Below are 15,772 nucleotides of genomic sequence, written 5' to 3'. Positions count from 1 at the left end.
GGCGCAAAATTTATATAACTTACCCTAGGTTCTTGGGGCCTGTGTTATCCCTGAAGTTTTGACCTTGGGCTCTTGGGGGATGTTTTGTCCCAGGAAAAATTATTATCCGACTTTTAAACTATTTTTTACAAGATGGGTATCTCATAATTTGTATCGGATGGGTTGCAAGAAAAGGGGCAGTATGGGGGAGTTAGTTGCCCTCCCATCTTTTTTAATCCTAAAAAGTGAAAAGGAATTTTCCATTTCTGATCACAGGAACCACTTCTGAAGTTTGTAAGACTGCCTCCTTCATATGCTCCCAGGGTATAACTTACAACACCTACTTTGGGCCCTGGGGGTTTTGCTGACTGCGGAGTTTTTGCTATCGTATTTTTAAACTGTTTTTAACAACATAGTTATGTTAAAAATTTTATCGGATGCAATTTGCGAAAAAAGGCATGGGGGGGGAGGGCTTGCAACCCTCCGACAGATTTCAACTCTTAAAAATAGCAGTAGAACTTCTAATTTCAAATTGAATGAGCTCCATCCAAAGTTTATATGGCCACCTTTCCCATATGAAGGACCTCTGGGGAAACAAAAATAATAAGTAAATAGATAAATAAGAAAACGTGGAAGCTCAGTTGCCTTTTCTATTGGCCTTAACGTTGCCTTTGATATTGTGCATGTTATTGAGAAAGGTATGTTTGTCTGAACTATACTTTTCATGAAGACGAAGGGAATCTAGGTGAACCTTTCAGAGAAGGTTGAGGGGAGTGTTGAACTAAATCAAAAGATGGTATGTGTATAAGGATTGTCAAAATGGTGTAGCTGAGGAATAACTGAGAATATGTATTTGAAAAATTCAGGAATTATTAAGGAAGATAATCAAAAAACTAATATTTGCACGCTACCAATACCACTACAAATACCACCACTACTAATGCACTATTCCATTTACAATAAGGAGGAAAAATTCAAACAGAAATCAAAAGATTGCATATGGTTGCAAATTATCCGAAATAATGTATCTTAAGAGTTTATATGGGTATTAAGTTTAAACTTTCAGAGTATGCTTCAAGGGGAAGATCATCTGACCAAAAGGCATTATTTGTACAATACTTTTAGTACTACTGGTACTGTTTAATTTCCTGCTATTGCTATTGGACCAACTTGTAAGGCTAAGAGGATTGAAATGAAAATTTCAAAAAGTATGTTATCAAACGGGTTATCAAAAGATCTTATCAACAATGGCATAGAAATAGCTACTTGTAACAATTTGAAACTACAATGACTTGATACCAGGGAGGTTCTATTGACTAATAGGCAATAAGATAATATTGCTGCTTCTACTAGTACGATCAGTGTTACTATGAACAATATTACTAGTGACATCAATAATAGTGTTCTGTCTTCTATTTTGACTATGCCTAAGTGTATGTGGCTTGTGGCAGGGATTTTGTGAGGGATGTGTTGAACTAACCACAAATAAAGTATTTGTATCTTAATGCTACTGCTTCTACTCATGCTACTACTATTGATACCATTAGTACTCCTTCTATATTAGTCCATTATAAATCAAAAATAAACTTTGCTTTAAAACTGATCAAAAGGCATTGTGTTTATTGTTACCAATAAGTTATATCAGCGAAACATTGAGGACTAGTGGGGGTATTAAATTCCAATTTTCAGAGCTACTACTATTACTACTTCTATTATATAATAATATTGAGTTTAATTCTTCAGGTCAACTTGAAGAGATATAAAATAAAATCAAAAAATGCTTTTTGTGTCAGGATTTAAAAAAAAATTAAAAGTTTCTCCAACATACAAACAACAGGCCAAACTTTCGATTCAAATTGAAAAAGCCCAAACGATATAATTTTTTTTTTACAAAATAGACCATATCAAAAAACAAAGAACAAAAATTAATTTCTAAACTATTTTAATTAAATATGTTTTTCAAAAACAAGTAAAGAGCTCTATTAAGCCAAAAATGAGTGGAAATAAAGTTAAATAATCTTCCAAGCGTAAAACTTGCTCAAATTTCTATCAATAAATAAATGAAAGTTGAAACGAACAGAAATTACAATAAACAGCCAAGTCAAACTCAAAACGAGAAAAAATTAACATGATTAGGACTTACAACCCCATGCTTTCTCAAGACCAGAACATAATTTAGGCTTTACTGAACACAAAACATGTTTAAATATTTTCACTTCTTTAATGTCATAAATATAATGTTATTAAAGCTTCAAGGAATAAATGCCAGTACAAGTAAATTAAACTGACAATCCACTGTCACTTGTTTCTTGTTTCAGTAAAGTTGAAAATTATGTTCAGGTCTTGAGAAGGCATGGGAAATATCAGCCCTGCTCATATTCTTATTTGATCGTTTTGCGTTTAACTGAAATATTGGTTGAAATCTCCGTTCACTTTGAGTTTCATTTATTTATTGAATTTATTGTTAATTATTATTGTATATTACATATTGTATAATTGTATAACATATATAATATGTATAATATGTATAATTGTATAATATTATTATATTGTATAATATTATTGTAATATTATAATTAATATTTATATATTGAATTATTTATTGTTTTGTGGTAGTTTTACAGCTGGAAAATTATTTGATTTTACTTTTGCTCATGTTTGCTTAATGGAGTTGTTTAATTTATTTAAACTTGTTTCGTGGAATTTTTTTTAATTAATATAAACAAAGGACAACTTATTTAATGTACAAAATTTACTCCTGGGTATTTGTGGAGGAGTGTAATCCCTGGAAGCATTGTTATTTGACTTTCCGACTTTTTTAAACAAGAGGAATAATCAAGCTCTGATCAGATGTCTTTGGGGTCATTGCAGCTAAAAAGGTCACATTAGTGGGCTGGCTTCCCTCCCACTATTTTTGAATACTTTTGTATTAATTTCGTAAAATTTCAAACTTAATAACTTCAGTCATTTTTGAAGTAGTGCAAATATGTCTGTTTTAGAAACTGGATGCAGATTATATCTTTTGATTTATTTCAACATGTCCATCATTATACTCCAAGGTTTTGCCTTAATGCATAACTTTTTTGAACTGAAACATAATCACATATTTTCTCTTTTCTTAACGATCAGTCCTGCAATTAAAAGGGTAGAAATTATAATTTATAATCATTGCCCTAGGGGTTTAGGTGGAGAGGGCATTGCTTCCCTAGATATATACTTGCTAAACCTTTGGCCTATTTTGAAGGAAACCATATTTTCAAAATGTTGGTCAGTGTTCGGGAGAAGGGGCGTCTAAGTATGATAGGGGGCTTGAAGTCTAAATCAATATTCAAACCTCCCCCCCCCCCCATCTTATGCTGTATGTTTAAACTTAATAGCCTAGGCCATTTCTTTTATATTGTTGATATGCCCTTTTTAACAAGCCGTAAGCTATGCAGATTATATTTTCATTGTCTTTTGCATTCTCCTCCAAAGCTGAGGAGGATCATATTATTCCTATAGATAATTTTTAGCAAGATGGCTATTTTTATATATTAATCAGATGATTTTGGTGAGAGGGTAGCTAAAGGGAACAAGGGAGTGGCTTGGCAGCCCTCCAACCAATTTAAGAATAGTCATTTTTAAATGTCTTGAAAGTTTCAACTTAATACTCTCAGTCATTATTAAAATAAGGCATATCAAAATTTTCGTTAAACTGGATGTACAAAGTTGTTTTACCTTAAGATAACACTGAACATTCTCCAAAATTTCCCCTTAATTTGACTACTACTATTATGAACCACTCATTACAGAACAAAGTGATCCGAGGACAACGCAGCTATCCATAATGTTCCTCCATTCCTATCTATTGAAAACTTATTTCCTTACAACCTCCCAATAAGTTCTGATTTGCTTTAAATATTTCCTTACGACAACAATTCAACCCAATCGAAGACACCCCGCTTTCCGTTTTGCTCAAAACGGTTGGCCGAAGAGGACAATCATTGGTAATCCGTTATCCTTCATCTGTAGAACGTGTTCTAGCTATTTCAACCTTTCACTAATTATAGCCCTAGACAGCGGGATGGAACCAATCATTTGAAATACGGTCATTCATTCAGGTACCCAAAACAATTTACATTAAATTATCCTTAGATAATTTCTCTGGAAAAATTCTAAGAAACCTTACATCGTTGATCGGATCCCCCTTGCTTCCTAACCATATTTGACCAATGTCATCAATATACCTACCAACATCCTAATTTTGGCTTAAAGACTTATCTTTTTATTCCTCTAATTTCTTTTTTAACTTAAAAAAAATAAACTGGGCCCTTGCTATTCTACTTTTAACATCTTCACTGTATCGTCTTTACAAATAATGCTACCAAGGTAAGTGAAGCTTTCTAAATGATGGATCTTATCGTTACCCAAAGTCACCTTTTTCTTACAATCCTCAGGGTTTTGGTAAGAGGAAGTTGCCTGGTATCTAAAATTGAAATATTAAAATCAAAATCAAGAAAAATATAAAAAAGGGGCAGAAGCAGTTTCTTCTTCACGGTTTTGGACTCGCCTTTATCAGCCTTTCACCTTGAATATTTTCTTTACTCCGCCTCTCCCAATTGGAAAACCCTCTAGTTAAAAATCATGAATAAAATGAACCACTTTTAGCTATTCAGTTTTGTTACTTTAATTCCAAACCCAAATTAATCACAATGGTTGCACAAAAAATACCATCTGGTTTCTATGTTGTAATGGGTGATTCATGAATCTCTTTACCTTTTGAAATTTTGTCTCCTTACAATTTAATTCTATTGCTTTGGGGGTCGGAAAAGTGATTTTTAGGATATGAGACACAGTCATGTTCATTTGTTTATTTTTGTTACATTCTTAATAGTTTTATTTTTAGTTTCCGCCTAACAGATTCTTGTTAATTTTTAATCATTTTTTTTCAAGTATCTTTTGATAGATTAAATTTTAACTTTAATTTCTATGCTTTGGGTAGCCTTTCGGGTTCTTGTTTATTTTTGTTTTACCAAGTATGATTTGATAGCTTTAGCTCTACTTTCTACCCTTTTGTTCCATTCGATTTCCAGTCTTATGGAAGTCCAATCGACAATTTGTCTGTTCAACTTGCAGTCGTATTTATCTGCATACCAGATGCAGAATATTATACCCTAGTAACCCATCCCTCGAAACACCTTTCCAGCCTAGGTACTTACATATGTCAAGTCAATCCAACCCATAAGGTTACTTTACTCCATTTGAGCCATCTTCAACGCTCCCCCTCCCGTTTTCATTTTATTCCCAAAACTCAACATCCTTTCAAATGTTTTCTTCTTCATGTGTCTAAGACTCTGTCAACTGGCTCTGGCATTCGTCCGTCACTTGCCTATTCAATCCTGACCCCTCCTCTTTCAGACACATTCTACCCTACTTCTCCTTCCCAGCCACGTCTTGCCTTACCATACCACTCTCCCCTATCAATAACACTCTGACTTTGACTTCTTTCCAGATTACCATGAAACTCTTCCAAAATCCCTTGCACTCTATCTTACCAATTGGATGGCTACCATATGAAAGTGACTCGTTCTGAGATTTCTTACACATGAATATTATCCTGTAATAAAGTGCCTTGTCCAAAAATTATCCGCCCCATCCAATAGCCTTACTGAACTGAAGATGCTATCAGGATTGAGGAAAATTAATGTTATAACTGGTATAGAATAATAGTCCCATGACCAAAGGTCTCTTCACTTGTCAAATTATTTGGAGTTTATCAATTTCTTTCCATCAGATAACCCAGCTGAAAAAAAGAGGCTAGTGTCCTGTTTTTTTTCCTAAATGCAGCCCTTACCCCAAAACTATTCCCTTTCCTTAGTATGAAAAAACTCTTTGGCTAAGTGTCAGGCCTAAAGCACTCCACCGTCCCTTAAGTATCATTTCAAAAGCTTTCTTTTATTAATCACCAAACCAAACCATTCATGTATAGTATAAATTCCCCTCCCTGTCAACAATGAGGTACCCCAAAGTCCTATCCTAGCCCCCCCCCCTTTCTTTTTTCATTTATGATTAATTGCCCCCTTCCTTTTCTTTTCTAGATGTATTAATTTTCAATAGGTCTCCTAGCCTTGAATTTTCCATTTATAAAAAGCCTACACATAATGATAAGTATTTAAATTTTTCCTCCAGCAACTCTCCCTGCATAAAAAGAGGAGTAGTTATTTCTTTGGTTTACCGGGCTATAAAAATATGCTCAGATTCTCACATAGTCTCCGAATTCAACTATATTAAAGTCATTTTGTTTTGCAATGGATACTCCATACAATTACTTGAAACCATTGTAAAGAAAACAAATCCTAACAACTTAACTCCACAATCAACTCCACAAATCCTAACAGTTTTCATCCCATTGATGGATGAGAAGAAACTTTTCAATGTTCTACCCTACATTCCAAAACTGAGCAACAAACTGAAAAGAATCCTTAAAAAACATAAACTTAATGTAACCTTTAAACATTCAAATACAATGCAGAACTTTTTCAACAGTGGCAAAGATAAGACCAGCCCTATTCTGGGTAGTGGTTTTTACAGAATATCTGGCTCTTGTGGGCGTTATTAAACCGGAAGAACCCAACAGCAATTACAGGAGAGGTTATTAGAAAACAGGTCCTCAATAAAAAGACCAAGAGGCTACGCCGAAGCGCTGAAATTTTTTATTCCGCTTTGGCTCAATATTTGTATGATAAGCCGAACCATTGCATCTTATTAGACAGCACCTCCATAATTGCCCCAATTAAGGTCTCAAGCGAGTTTTCAGGGAAGCAACTGAGACCATGACTAGGTTAAAGAGTAAGCTCTGATGGATATATATTTTTAGAAATATCAATGAATTCCTTACGATTTAAAACCAAAATATCATCTAAATATCTCTTATTATTTGACAGAACATGTTTTAAATTATCTGGATTATTTTTATCCATCATATATTTATATTCGAGTTGACTTAAAATCAAGTCAGCTATAAATGGGCTGGCATTCCCCCTCATGGGAATTCCCACGATTTTCTTTTACAAATTACCATTAAATCTTATATAAGTATTATATAAAACAAATTCTAATAAATCAAAAATCATATCTAAGCTGTAACATCTCGAGTTAACTGTAGTCTTAAAGCAGTTTTTCCATATAACTTTTTTATTATAAGTGTCTATTTTTAAGAACCTCTTACTAGATAAGAGGAAAGATTTCCTGATAACCGTTTTCAAATTATATAACACTGCATTAAGTGATAAATTAGTATACATTGTCGCAAAATCGAAAGACTCAATTCTTTTAGCTGAAACCATTGTTAAAGAGTCTATCACCTGCAGTGAATTATTAACACTCCAATATGGATTAAAATTTTAAATTTTTTAATACATGAACAACAGGTTTTAAGTTTATTTATAATTTCCTTTAAAATTTAAGAGAGGTCAGTAACAGCAATGCGGGTTGGACATTTAGCTGCTCCAGCAATAAACCGTGGTTTATATATATATATATATATATATATATATATATATATATATATATATATATATATATATATATATATATATATATATATATATATATATATACATATATATATATATATATATATATATATATATATATATATCTTGTTCTGTTTTGAATTTATTTGGTCATTTTGTCCCCCTCCCTCCTCTTTTACGTCCCTTTTAATTCTTTTTCTTACGTTTATTTATTTAAGTTTAGTTTGACCAATTTTCATCTTTTAATTTCTTAATTGACTTATTACAGTTTTATTACTGACTAGTTAATGATTATACATCAAGATTTTTCTCTTTCGTTGTTGTTTTTTTTTGTCATTTTTTCTAGTTTTTGTGCAACCATGTGATATGTCGACTCGGAAGTCCGAATTTAGCCGTATGTGGGCTTTTGACAAAGATTTTTTTTAATAAATATATTTTCTTATCATATAAAATAGATAGAAATTAGAATAAATATATATTTGACTGCCAACTTTGTTTTCTTTTCAAATACGCAGCTGTTGCTAGCCTGCCGTATGTATACTAATTATTCCGCGTAGTAGGGGGTTGACACCTCCTTAGGACCTTGCCCTTCACTATAAAGTTTATAAGTACTCTAAAAAGAGCTCCTAGATCTGATTAAACGACCTTTGTCTTTCAGGAGTTTTCATTAAAGGGATCTGGAACCAAGATAAATTTTTGCGCAAAGAAAGAGGCATTGAGAGAAAAATAATTTCTGTTCATTTTAAGTTTTAGTGTTGCTCCTAACTTTCAGCAGAAAAGCTTGTGATTTTTATTTAATTTCTGATCTTATTTCAAATAACGCTGGGGAAAAACGCTGGGTCTAGGTGCCCCCAATCAGTTTTGGTCGCTTATAAAAGGTCAATAGAGCTTTTTATTTCCGTTTTATTTTGCTCCCTGTCGATCTTTTAGGACGATTCGTTTGATAGGATAACCTCTGAAAAAAAATTAATAAACACGCTTCTGTGATCCACAAAATGTGAAATTCCAAACTTTTGTAGATAGAAGCTTGAAATCATTACAATAGAATTTTCTGAAGGCTGAAATTTATATTGTGAATTTCCTTTACATTTCTTAGCTTTCAGGGGGCGTTTCTCCCCTTTTTTGAAAATAAGACAAATTTACTCAGGCTTTTATCTTCTCATGGGTAACGCTAAGCTTAATGAGCCTTATATATTTGAAATCAGCTTATTAAGCCGAATTTTCTTATGTATCTATTGATATCAAATGCCATTCCTTAAAGATGTGGTTACTGTTGAGCTGTATTGCTCCTTGCTACTGTTCGTTGGCACGAGCTGTTTGATCAACAGGCCTTATAAATATCTCAAAGAAAATCAGTGTCAAAGCACCGACTAGTGATGGGTGATTTCAAAAAAGTATTCAAGTATCGATTGATACTCGATACGGTACTCCTGTTGTTAAAAAACTATACTGTCTGCTATGTGCTGCTTGAAAGTACCAAGTACCTGATAGTAATCAGTATTACTCTTATAGCGTTTTCTCACAAGATTTTCAGAGATTAGTTGTCACTCTGAAACTTTTATTGAACACATTACCTATTTGCTTTAGGCCCTTTACTAGTAAGTTTTGTGTAACTATAATCATGTTACTCAAGGAGAAAAAGCTTTAGGTATGATATGTTTCGTAGGTCACTCCAGCCTTAAAAAGGACAGACACAAAAATGCATAATATAAACAGTACAAAAAAATGGTACACTAGATATAAAAAATAAATCAGTGTAACATTTTGATTTTTCGGGCAAAGAAATGCCTGAAGGAAACTCGCTGAAGGAAACGAACTAAAATCCTTCCAGACTTTGATTCCTTCAAAAGAAATGTTATTTGCATAAGAGTTGTATTAGCGTTCATTTTCATGTCTGCTCAAACAACAAAACATTGTAATTCAGCCACAAATAAAAAGGTGCTTTCATCAATGAAACCTGCAAGTGTCAGTGGCACCAGTTTGCAGAAATGAAGAAGGGGAGACAAGATTTTTTCGATTTTTTTAAATTATGTAGAAAAATAAGATCTAGGATGGCTCTTCCTCTGATGTTAGACTGCTTACAACAAAAGTCATGGAGTCTTGAAAATTATAAAATAAAACGCAACCTGAAATAAAACTTTCCACCTAGGAAAATTGCTTAGCCAGTGAATAACTTGTATATACAAAAAAGTAAAATTTTGGTAAGAATTTGTATTTTCTTCTTTAGCTAGGTACGTGAATAAATAATAAGAAATGACGTATCACCTGCTAATGAGGCAGATAAGAGGGAAAAGTTCTGGTGAAAGGCCCAAGTATCTGATGTTTCTGCAAGTTCTCCTCAAATGGTTTTTATTTTCCAGTTTTACTCTTCCAGCCTGGAGGTTGCTTTCATTTAATAATAAGACAACACTTTAATAAGTTGTTTTCTCTATGTACATATGTACATATGTTTTTTCTATGTTTCTCTATGTCATGAACTTTTCTTTAGATTAAAGATTTGCTGTATATTGTGGACATTTACAGGCAGACATTTCAAAAAATACTTGTTATTGCTGTGGTTTTAAAAAATTAATATTATTGCAAATTTTTATAAAATAAACCAGAAAATAGTCAACACTCCTACTGGTCTTTGGTTTAATGAAGTCTAATATCATTGAAGTTTACGTTAGTTTTGAAAATAGTTACGTAACTAGTGGGGATGGGGTTAAAAGTTTCATTACTACAACCGTCTCTGACTTTAAATACGTATACACTCACCAAATAACATATTAAATTTTTCGCCTTTTTTTAATCTATTAGCCCTATGCAAACTTTTCATGCTAAATTGAATTTTTTCTTGCCCTGAAAAAAATATGTATGTTCAGAAAGAAAAAAAAAATACATGTTCAGGCACTTATCTAAAGCACGCTGGACCAATTTAGTCAAGTTAGAATTTTACTGGATATCACCGTAACTTATTAGTAAATCTTACCTAAAATTCTCTTGTGGCTGTTATTTTCAAGTATAATACTAAACTGTTACAAATCAAGCCTTGAAATAGTGAAAAACTCCAACTGGTATTTGGTTTTGATAAAATCGAATGTTATTGATGTTTGTTCGTTTGTTGTTGCTTTTTTAAACAACAGTCAGATCATTAAAGGACGGTAGGCTAACAATATGTCTAGGTTTTACAATTGAATTAATTACAATTATGATTTTCTTATCCATTGGCTCGAATTTTTTATTATAATTTTTATGTATACATATATATATATATATATATATATATATATATATATATATATATATATATATATATATATATATATATATATATATATATATATGTATATATATATATATATATATATATAGGGGGGAGAGAGAATAGGAGGTAACTGCTAACCTAGCTTTTAGCCCACAGCTAGAGAATTCATGACAATGTAACGGAGCCTTTTGATGACATCTCCTTTGTCAGTCACTAGCTTGATCATCAAGATATGGCCACAGAAATAAACAACAATAATGATGCAGGAATAAAGGAAATTCTGTCCCTAAATTTAAGTGAACTTGAGTTTTTACCTACCTACTTGATTTGGACATGGTTCAGAGTTTGTGCTGAAGCAACAATCCTGAGACGCAACCCTAAAACAATGGAAAAGACAAAAAAATTGACGGACTGGGAATTGTGTACAGTGATGGCAATGCCAGGACATAAATTCAAACCACTTCAAAGATGAGAAACCAAATGGTTTGCCACCTGTTCCTGCCAAAAGGAGAAATGTAACGGCTTATTTTAACATTGCCAAAGATTCTAGCATTAATTTGTATGGGTATTTGTCAGTAGAGGAAAGTTCAAACGGGAGTAGCGAAAGTGAGAAACAATGCAACAGAAAAAGCAACCGAATGGAAAAAGTGCAGAACAAAACAACATAAAACACCGGTAGCCAAGAAAAATTCTGATGAGTTGTAAAAAGCCCTATTAAAGAGCAAGAAAATATTCTATAGCAGTTCCTGTGCTCATACGTGCAAAACATAAAAAAGAAAAGGGACGCTAGAAGAAAAGCAAGTACAGTCATAGCCAAATCAAAGAACCCTTTTATAGATAAAGAATGCTTGACTAACTTAAAGAGGAAATATTTCCGATTATCTATGGAAATGACGACGGATATTCATTGAGAATACTGCCCTCTGAATTGCGAAGAACGCCTAACCTATGCAAAAGGGTGAAATTGGATGTTCTTATCTCACCGAAGAAAAAAATTAGTTATAACTTTTTATTACCTCTAAAGCCGACTGAAAATTTCAGTACAAAACCATTACAAGTAAGGGTTTGCCAAACATATATATTGGGAAACTGGTATTTAAAATTATGAAGCGAATTGAGACAATCTGCGAGAAAATTGCTCATGAGCTTTTGGCTTTTCCAGTCAGGGAGGGACGGGGAAGATAAGGCAATATCAAAGAAATGTTAAATAAAGACCTTATAATAATGTATATTGAGTTCTTCAGACCATACCAGTCACATTATCGTCAAAAAGACAGTAAAAATGGGAAATATTTACTGAAAAAACTCAGTGCTCAGTTCATGTTCAACGATTTTACAAGAATTTATCCAAAGAAAAAACACACTCTCGTCTTTCTTATACTACTGTGATGTGTATCATAAATGTGTGTTTCAAAAGGCCAAAGAGTAATACCTTCTAACTTTGCAAAACCATGAAATATAAAAATAAAAATAAACAGATAAGTGAATAAGACAATGATGTATAGTAAAATCATAAGAAATGGCGCAGAAAGCACAACAGGAACTAGAAAAAAAAAGTGCAATTTATCTTCATGTGGTGTAAAACATGGTGTGCAGTTTTGATACACAAAAAGTACTTTTGCTACCCATTATGCCAAAAACCAAGGAGTCGTATTTTACTAGTCCTCTAGTAGTCTTCAATGAGACTTTTGCTCCTTTAATATCAGGAAGAAATGTGGCAGAGATCGCAAATTATATAATGTAGAACTGCTGATGGTGTGGTCTCAGTTATATACAGTCTATCTCTGAGCTACGAGAAGTTAAAGAATTTATTTTGTGGTCGGACAATTCCTTGGCCCAAAACAAAATTGGATTCAGTTTAGTGTACTTGTTTGCAACGTTAATCAGAGTTAGTGACCCAATACAATTAGCTCGAAATAACTTACCAAGGGTCACATCCAAATGACGGCTGATTCTATTTATAGCTGTATTCAAAAGAAAAAAAGAAATCAGGCTGCTGTTGTGGATTTGAAGGATCTAGTAACCCTGTTGCAAAATTGCAAGAGAAAAACTCGTTTAATGGTTCTGGATACAATTTATTTTTCATTAGGAAAAATGAGAAGTCCACTAAACAGGGCTATGAAAAGGATTCGGTCGTGATGAAGATAATTGTTCAAGCTACTTTTCAAAAAAATCTAAAAAATTTACTCGACAACTTCAATTTCAACGACAGTTTACTGCTGTTTGATTTCCTGAAACTGAAATTGGAGCACATGAAAGATTTGCCGAAGAACGCCAATGTTCAAAAGGGAGCTAAAGAAAAAAAAAGGAATTCTAAAACTCTTCTCTCACTCTTCTAATTAACAGAAAAAGTAATTTTGGCTTGACTTGCCGGGGAATAAGGTGTCACCCGATCTAATCAGCTATTTTAAAAATGTCAAATAGAAGATGTTTAAATAACTACCAAATAAGCTGTTTCGTTAAAAGTTTCTTCTTGTACATTAGAAATAACATAGCCTAAATGGAATTTTGCAATGATCAAAACAATATTTTTTCATTGGGGAATACGACAAGTCGTAAACTTGTTTTATCATTATTTTAATATCATCACTTTTGTGTGTCTTGTGCAAGTAAATCTTTTAGTGTTTTAAAGAGGTTTTGTAATTATTTTTGTTCATTATATTTTAATTCTGCGTTGTTTGAAGTTCTTTCAAGAAATTGTGACAATGATTGAATTCCTAATTTTTTTCTTTTATGTTATTTTAATTAAAACATTTATTTTATCTGAAATCCTGCAGTACAAAAAGAAAAAGAAGAAACTAGGAACAGATAGACTCAGCAGATGTTAAGTATCACAGAATATCAAGAAAACGATGGTCCATAGGAAATTGGATACCAAAAAGAGGTTCAAATATTGTCAGTCTAATAGAGTGAACAAAAATAGCTACATTCAGGTAGGTCCTTGCAATTGATTTTGGAATGAATCTGAGGAAACAAAAGAGAAGCTAGTGGGAAAAACTATGACTAGATTAAGTCTATTTCACTTCAACAGAATGAGGATCGAAGGTAAATTATATATCAAAATGATTTTCGAAGGCAGCTCTACTGACAGTGAAAACAATATTATCAAATTTTTTCGGTCTTGTTGCACTTCAGAATGACAGGATGAGGATTATCTAATAGATTTACAAAATGAGGATCTGGCGTTTGTCTTTTTTTGTCAATGAAAAGAGACATATGCCATAAAATCGAAAAATTTTAAAGTCACTCAAACCACTTACATTTTATCTTTATCAATAAAAAGGGTATTAAAGTTGGTTTAGAAGATGTTCTCTTTATTTCCATGAGTCCCATTCTTCAGACAATCATAACCAATAAGTTTTTTTCGGTTTATTGGCTCTCCCAAAAAGTTACAAAAATGGCATTTGCACACTTTCAATTATGACGGCTGAGATGGTATTTAAACTCGTCTGTGGACTTGAAGCAGGACTTGTACCCTTTTAATAACATCTTTAATATTTTCTAGTCTCTTTAAAGCGCCTCAGTGGCCCTCACAGTGGTTAGCCACAAATGTAGTCCCCTTTTTAAATGTGGCAGTTGGGAAAATTCCACCGTTGCTACTTCGGGATATCGAAATCTCAGTTTTCATGGACTGATTATGGCAGCATAATTTTACTTCCAGACCAATGAAGACTGGCGAATTTCGATGGCTCCTTCAGAAGATGTCCAGGCTTGGAAATCTGAAGAAATCTTTTAATGAGGATTTGATTAAAAGTACACTGTGCCAAAAAGGTTTAGTGAACTCACTTTAAAAGTGGTCACTGAATTCGACAAATTCTATGTTTTTTGGTAATTTTTTCACGGATTTTAAAAATTTGTCTCGGCAAAGCTGCATATATTTTTGTATTACAACTCGAACCAACTGGTAAAATAACGCTGCACGCTGGGCTACCTATTAAGGTACAGTATTGAATTTCCAATACCCAAAGCATTGCTGGGACTAGTAAAAATGAAAATTTTCAATGCTATTCTAACCTCAAAGAGGTGAATGTAGACTGCTAGAAATTTTTGCATTCCTAGGATAGAGGAGTATCTGAAAATCCTAGGATAGTTCCGGATTGTACATTTTGGTAGGAACTTTTGAATTGAGATATGAAGCCTTGGCTAGACGTTTAAAAATTTGTAGCCTGTTGTGTTTGCCAGTCAACAATCTAGGCTATGTTTTAAATAGGAAGTTTAAACAGGGATTAATTCTTTAATAGATAGTGATAAATTGCACCACAAATACTAGATATTTTGGTAACATATGCAGTGACCATTATCAGTAGTAACACTAAAATAAGTCAATCTAAAACAATAATTTCTATATATAATAGAATAACTAGTCTACATATTGTTTAATGACCATATTTTGGTAAAATTTTATTTAATTGACTTCTTGCTATATCAGAAGCAGTTTAGGTTAGGGAAATGAAACTTTCAGGGATGAATCTACAAACTAAAGTATGTCCTGGGAAGGTATTTTGAAGCAACTACCTCCACTCCTTCTCCCTCTAGAGGGTCCTGACCTTTGATGACCTTTAAAAATATGTATCTTATAAAAGTGAAACCTTGCAAAATAGATCTTCTGGTTAATTGAAGTACAACAAAATTGTTTTCAGCTTCATAACTTTGCTCAATCTTATTTTACAAGGTTTTAAAGATATGCAAATACATCTCCTAAATTAAAAAAAAATACATTATTATGGCTCAAAATTCTACTCAAATAACAGGAATTGCATTTTCAGAACTAAAGGCAGAGAAAAAGCAACTAGTAACTGAAAATTAAGGTAAAATGTTGTTTTGTCAAAATTTCAATAGGTTCCTGTCATGTAGGCAAATTTCAGGGCCCTCTAGAGGGAGGAGTAGAGGTGGGTACTTTAAAATACCTTCCCGGGATATACTTTAGCCTGTAGACCCATCCCTGAGTTTCATTTTCCTAACCTAAACCCTTTCCTAGATAACAAGAAGTCAATTAACTAGAATTTTATCCATATTTTTTCAAAGCAAAATA

The sequence above is a fragment of the Artemia franciscana genome, unplaced genomic scaffold, assembly GCF_032884065.1.
Source record: "Artemia franciscana unplaced genomic scaffold, ASM3288406v1 Scaffold_284, whole genome shotgun sequence".
NCBI lineage: Eukaryota > Metazoa > Arthropoda > Branchiopoda > Anostraca > Artemiidae > Artemia > Artemia franciscana.
The sequence above is the reverse complement of the archived record's forward strand: the minus strand, read 5'-3'. Positions refer to the sequence as shown.